Source organism: Nematolebias whitei, chromosome 21, assembly GCF_014905685.2.
Source record: "Nematolebias whitei isolate Nwh7 chromosome 21, NemWhi1, whole genome shotgun sequence".
Taxonomy (NCBI): domain Eukaryota; kingdom Metazoa; phylum Chordata; class Actinopteri; order Cyprinodontiformes; family Rivulidae; genus Nematolebias; species Nematolebias whitei.
In genome coordinates this window covers 21,401,406-21,408,688 of record NC_056518.1, presented here as the reverse complement: position 1 = coordinate 21,408,688, position 7,283 = coordinate 21,401,406, and positions in this window count along the sequence as shown.

The following is a 7,283-nucleotide window of genomic DNA, read 5'->3' as shown; positions in this document are numbered from 1 at the left end:
ATATATATATATATATATTTCAATTTAGTTACAAAAATTAAACAAAAACTGACAGGGCAGCAACACTTTATTTTTTTAAGAGTAGACAAAGAGACAAAATGAAGCTTTCACAGAACAATCCAGACAAATGAAAAGACACAAGGATGCTGAATAAATACAAACACTAACGAGATATAATGGAAAAACACATGGATTAATTAGAATTAGACACAGGTGAGACAGGAGCTGAACCACAAGGAGAAGGAACACTGGGGAATGCATGCAACACGATACAGAAAAGACAGGACAAAAACTACAGACATATTACTGATGATTGATTTTAAAAATGTACAAACCCCAAATCTTTGTTCTAAAATTAATCATTGTTGGGAGACAAAATGTGGACATGGAAAATTGTATTTTCTAACATTAGTTATTTTATCTTCTAAACATCTAAGTTTGTGATTTTAACATTTCGCTTCATATTTAATACAGAAAACAAGAAGTAACCTCACAACAGACATCCGTCTTCATTGGCTCTTGTGTGTGTTATTGGTTCATTAAAACCTCATTAGAGCAAACAATCTTAGTTTGTCTCAAACAAACCAATTAGGACACAGTCCACATGGGACAAAAGTTCTGTTTCAGACGGGAGTCGTATAGTAAACGGGTGGACCTGGAGTGTTATTTGCTCCGCTGCAGCCAGCTGGTTAGACGAACACAGAATGGGTATGTTGACTCCACCCTGCAGGGGGTAGCAGCACAGCTAAAGGGAAATAGGGCTCTTTTTCAAGTCCCCTCTCCACAACGCAGCACACCCAATCAAAGGGCCTCCAAACCCTCTTTGTGGGAGAGAGTGGACAAGAGAACGAGGGAAGGGGGGGTGAGTTTGGTCTGCCAACCCTTCCTCCAGCTGCTGTCCTGCCTGAGCGGCCAGCCACACTTCACATCTAATTAGCGGTCAGATGCTCTGGCCTCTAATCAGCAGAACATGTTAAAACTGCCCTAATCAGGCCTAATCCTGGTTTTGTGTCACACTCACTCACCGTCCGCCTACCGTCTCTGCTGGATTGATTAGAGCATCATGTGGGGGCATCAGTGGATGGCAGTATGGATTTCTACTCTATAAACTTTACACATGTTGGTTTACCTTTTTAAAGAGCTTCTAATTAAGTAAGCGTGGACACCAAGCATATTTCTAATGTCCCAAACTAATCCATAGGAGCCTTACTTAACCCAGTGATGCACGTTTTTGAACATTTTGTATTTGGAATCAATCAACTTGCAAAAACTAGGAGGTAGACAAGAACGTCCACAAGTTTAACTAAAATACACAACATGTTAGTCTGACTAGGGGAGTTTTAGTATATTTTTGCACTTTGTGAAGTTTTTTTCCTTACTTCCTTTTTAATTTCCATAGTCCACTTGAAAGTTTTGCATTTCCTACAACCAGAATTTACTTTCTGATCCATTTTGAAAATTATTTACATGTATTGAGTAACAGAAGATTAAGTTAATCTATGAAAACACAACCCCTTTTTGGATTTTAGTTAGTTTGTTTATTATTACACAGAATCTTATATTTTATACAATGTTCAAAAAATCCATCCATCCACCCTATTATTCTTGTTCCATGTTGAAGGTAGGAGCAGCAGCTTGAGCAGGGAGGTCCAGACATCTCTAACCTCCTCTTCCAGCTCTTCTGGGAGGATACTGAGGCGTTCCTGAGCCAACCAGAAGACAGAGTCTCTCCAGCATGTCCTGGGGTCTTCTACCAGTTGGGCAAGCCCAGAAAACTTCCCAGGGAGAAGTCCAAGAGGCATCCTTACCAGATGACATGTTTAAAATTGTATATGTTCAATGTTCACACTAAAACAAGATATTAGCCTTTTATTGTTTAATTTTCATACAACTTTATGCGTAAAAGCACTCTCTCACACATCTATATGTATTTTTATTAAAATAAATATCAACAGTGACATTGAAGAAGGGTTTCCATTCATAATACAACAAAAGTTCACGTTTCTTTATTGTCATTCACATGTGGCACATGAGGTGGAACAAAACTGTGTACTCAAGGTCCCAGTTACACCCAAATACAGCAAAAATATAAAGTATCAAAAGAGACAGTATATACGGTAAGGATCTACCGTCTCATTTTATGTTTTTGCTATTTACACCAAAAACATTTGGTGTGAAAACTGACGTCTGAGTGAATGAGAGTTGGAAATAGTCAAAATCCATTCAGAGAAAAGAAACCTTTAAAAACAAAAAACTTTAAGGTAAAGCTATCTTGACTAAAATGACTTAAAAAAAAAAAAGAATGAATAAAAACACTATTTTATGTAACATTCTCTTTTCAAATAGAACTACCTTGGAAAAAAAAATAAAGGATTTGAAAATAATGTGACGTTAAATCAGGGGATATGATATAATCTTTAATTTCTCGAGGTTTACAACCTCAAAACACTGTTGTTGCATCACGTCATTTTTTTAGGACAAACAAAATATCCGTAACTTTCCATTTGTTCTTGTCTGGAAGTTTCTCTCGTTCCTGATCTTCAGGTTTGAAAGCCTTGAACAATTGTTCTACTATCACAGCTGCCACGGGGTTGCCTCACCGTATATTTTAATTAAACGACTGAAAAGTCTTTCCTTCTCAATTGAGGAAGTCAGCTTTTGTCAAATTAACGCTTTGTCTTCACTTTTTGTGGCTTGAAGGTCAAAGAACCACAGAGCAACACATTTTTTTCCTCCCCCCCCCCCCCCCCCCCACCACTCAGTTAAACATTTTTACCATCATAAAAAGGAAATAATTTGATAACCTAAATACATGTTTCATTATTCGTTTTGTACACATTCAATTTTCGGTATTCTTTTTTTTATTTTTGCACGTTTTTTGTATTCCACCTTTTAGCAAACGCCACTGGATGACTCAAGTTTCCCACCTGGGATTAATAAACTATCTAATTTCCCACCTATCTACCCATCTATCCATCCATCCATCCATCCCAATCCTAATCAAAAACTAAAAACTGAAACATATTTCATTTTTAGCTTTTTTAAAAAAATCCTATCTCATTTCAAAGCTCTAAATACCTATTCTTTATGAAGCTGGTAATTTGGTTGCACAATGTTATAATTTATCACTTATCACAGTCTTTTGGTCATTAGCTGCTCTATAGTGTTAATTAGAGACTAATGCATAGCCACTCAGAGATGGGTGAGAATAATGAGGTTTTTAAAATGAAGATGTTTTTCTTATCTGATCATTCTTCAGCACTGAGCACCCCGTTGCCATGGAGATGGGAGGTAAAAGGAGTAAAATAAAGAGGGGGGGGGACTGTATACTGTATTTGTATTGGTTTGATTGCGTTGTACAGTCTTCTCTTATTATCTTCATGTCATCTCTGCTGTCCATCTGCTTCTTGAGGGCGGTTGTGCCGTTTTTGCCTGATTCACTGGATTCAGAGACTACTTCAGAAACTTTGGGTGGTAAAATGAGGTCATCGACATTAGCAGTATGGATGAATTTGAATCCAAGTGTTGAACTGTGCAGAGCGGATTGGGTAATTACCACACTTTTCAGTGATATAAGGCCATGAATTAAAATCTAAAACAACTTCTCAAGTGACAGCTCATTTAATCAGAGGGACAATCAAACAGAGAATTTGCTGTTTACTGATTGCTCTAATCAAAAATGTCTTCTTCAAACTCAGCTAATTGGTCAGTTTACTCACGGAACGGGGAGGCAAATGTGGAGGGGCTACTGTCGTGATTTGAAGGGTCCAAATATCTCCCATTTGCATTGAGAGCCACCAGAATACACTTGACTCCCACAAGTTATCAGCAAACCAGACAATTATTCATCAGGCACAAATTGGCACATCAAAGTCAAATCAGAGAACTGCCGCCGGAAAGACCCCGAAGCAAGAGCCGAGAGAGGAAACGTGGCCTTTGATTGACCGCGTTGCCCTTCGTTCAGTCTACAGGCTCAAGTTCCCCATTTTCTGCTTCATATATAAAACCACATGAAGTCAAATCTAAAAAGATTATGCTGAACAATAAATAAAGTCTAAATTAGGATTAAAAGAAAGTTGTTTTTTTTTTGCACAGAAATTAAGAATATCTTGATTCAGCATAGTTTTGATATATTTATAGCTTGCTTTTAATTTGCATCATAAGCCTTTAAAAGAAATCATTGTTCAGTTCATTAGATATTTTACTAACAATTGACTCCAAAGGATACTGCTATAGCTTGAAAATTATTTGCATATTGAGTAGCACTTGGAGTAAATATTGAGAATGTCACACTAAATGTTAGCACAATATCTGTTAAGTGACTGAATTAGAGCCATTTGAGTTTCCTAAAGTCAGTCAGCTGCAGCTGCCACTTAAAAAAAAAAAAAGATTTTAAAAGTAGATTTACAGCTGTGACAACCTTTGGATTGGAGGCATGTAAAATAAAAATAAAAAAGGTAAAACTAACAAAAACAACCCAATTTGGTATCACAAAAATTTATTCTCCTAATGGTTTTAGGTGTTACAGAGCGAAGGAAGAACTTCGGGGTCTCCAAGGCCAAAACTAACAAAAGAACGCCCCTTCTGGCTTGAAAAGCCAATCATCTAACAAAACATAGCTCCCTGGCTGGCCACAAAACAGGAGAAAAGCTAGTTTAAAATAAAATGGCAGAGAACCACTTCCCATCTAAACAAAGCTTCTTCAATAGGGAAGTTCACAGAAGATCACAAATATCTTGTCAGAGTTGCTAGAATGTTTTGTTCACAGAGTTCATTTCAGAGTCCACCACATGCTCAGAGTCAAGTGGAAATGCAAGGAAAAATGGGCGTGGCACTGATTCACTGAAGCTTTTATGCAGTCCACTGATGAGGAAGTGATTCCAGGTGTGCAGCATGGTGAGACAGCAGGTCTGTAAACAAGCAAAGGAAGAGAAAGGTTGTCCCCGAGAAATCAGTGGACGTAACAACAGCCAAGGATTACTTTTTTAAACTAGAAAAATTGTATTTCCGGTGAAAATGCAGTGAGAATGCTTATTGCAGAAGAACTTGCTGAAAAACAGCTGAAATTAGCTAAAAACTTGCTGAAATGTGGCTGAAATGGAAGAACAAGCCTAAATTAGCCGAAGTAAAAATAACACATATTTGCTGAATTGGGTTTAAATAAGCAGAAACGAGCACAAAAATTAGCTAAAAAAACTGAAATGAGCAAACAATTGCTGAAAAGTATCTGAAAAGGCAGAGAGAAACTTAATCTATCAGAAGGATGTTGAATGAGCTGAAATGAGCTAAAAATGTGGAATTAGCTGAAAAAGTTAAAATTTGCATAAAACAGCTAAATATTTGCTGAAATAGCAGAAAAATCTGAGACTAGCAGAAATAAGCTGAAATGAGCATAACAAACTAAATTAGCAGCAGTTAATTAGGCTGAAAGTAGTAAAAGTTACCATGAAAAACTTGAATTTATCTGAAAACAGCTGAAATTAGCTAAAAAAAATGCTAAAAAAATGTAGCTGAGAAGGTAGAATAAGCATAAATTAGCAGAAGAAAACAGAAAAAACGTTTGATGAAAGAAGCAGAAATGAGCACAAATAAGTAGAAATTATCTGAAAAAAGCTGAAATTAGCAACCAAAAAAAAGCTGAAAAGTAGCTAAAAAGCAGCAAAAAGCTTAAATTAACAGTAAGTGGAGAGAGCACATTTTTGCTGAATTAGGCTGAAAACAGTTGAAATGAATGCAAAAAATGTGGAATTAGCTGAAAAAACCCAGCTAAATAGTATCTGAAATAGCAGAAAAAGATTAAACTTGCAGAAATAAGCTGAAAGGAGCATAACAAGCTGACATTAGAAAATATAAGTTAGAAGACGCACAAAAATATTGTAGTTAGCAGACAGATCCTGAACGGAGCACAAAATAGCTGAAATTCTTTTAAAATTTCTTTTTAAACAAGGAAGCTGAAAGAAGCCGAACCAGAACAAAATGTGAAAGGAGCAGTAAAATGCTGTAAACAGATCTAAAGAGTTAATTCATTTTCTATGAGAAAAAAAAAATGACCAAAAAGGCTAAATATTAAAAAAATTACAGTTGCACCAATACCAAAAGTCATATCAGGATTGTCTTGAAAGAGCTGAACGTTTTATGATTTGTTGAAATAGCTGAAAACTGCTTGATGAGAATCATGCCGGAAAATGTACGGAAGCACAATGAATCACAGCAGCGTGAATGCTTTCACACAATAAGCTTGAGCTGACGAGCTGATGTCCTGTTTTCTATCATTTTTATTTATGACATTCATTTTGTATGTGGAGTTTATTTTCACAGTTTGCCTGCAAGTGTTCCCAAGTCCATGAATTAATTTTGACATTAGAATCATGCCTGTTGTCATTTGCAGCACAGTCTGTCATAAAGATCACCATCACTCAGGACTGATTTTCAGCATTGCTCTGTGTACAAATAGTATCTTCACTTACCTTTGTCTTTTAATCACATGCTGTTCATGAGGAAAATCCCAGAATTTAAGCAAGTTTTATATGAGAAATGGATTTTAAATCTGCAAGATCTGAACACACCATGTTTTACAAATTAATGAAACCCTTCTCAATTTTATTCTGAAAGACTCAAAACCTGACTGTAAGGATTTTTCTTCTAAAACTGATTTTCAGCTACTAATTGTTTTTTTATGGTGAGCCAAGCAGCAGTGCTCTGCAAGAGCATCAACAGAGGAGCCGCGAATAACGCCTGCACGAAGTGTTTGTTCTGTGATCTTTAAATCTGAAACACTGCTTAAACTGATTTAAAAAAACATCATGTCATTTAAAAAGACTAAAAACTGGATTTAAGAAATAATCTCTGTTTACGCTGTTATAATATTTCCGCTCCATACGTCCATGAATATAACGAGAATCCAGACTGATTCAAGCTACGAACATATAAGATCAGTACATCACTGAGCATGCTTGTTACATGTACACCGTGCACACATGGGTTTTTCTCCAGGTACTCCAGTTTCATCCCACAGATGAAAATGTGCATGCTTAACTGGTAAGTGTACGTGTGAATGGTTGTTGAATGCATTCAAGAAAAAGGGCTGAATATATATGCACGCACCACTTTTCAGTTTTATATTTTTAAGAGTGACTGAACAGAAGTTTTCTTTCTCCGTTTAATTTCAATAATCTGAAGGATTTTTGAAGAATTATAACAAAAAATAAACAAAACTCCAGATTGCAAGGTAACAGACCAGAAAATAACTTAGGTGAATTTGTTGTTGGTAAGTGTCACAGAGT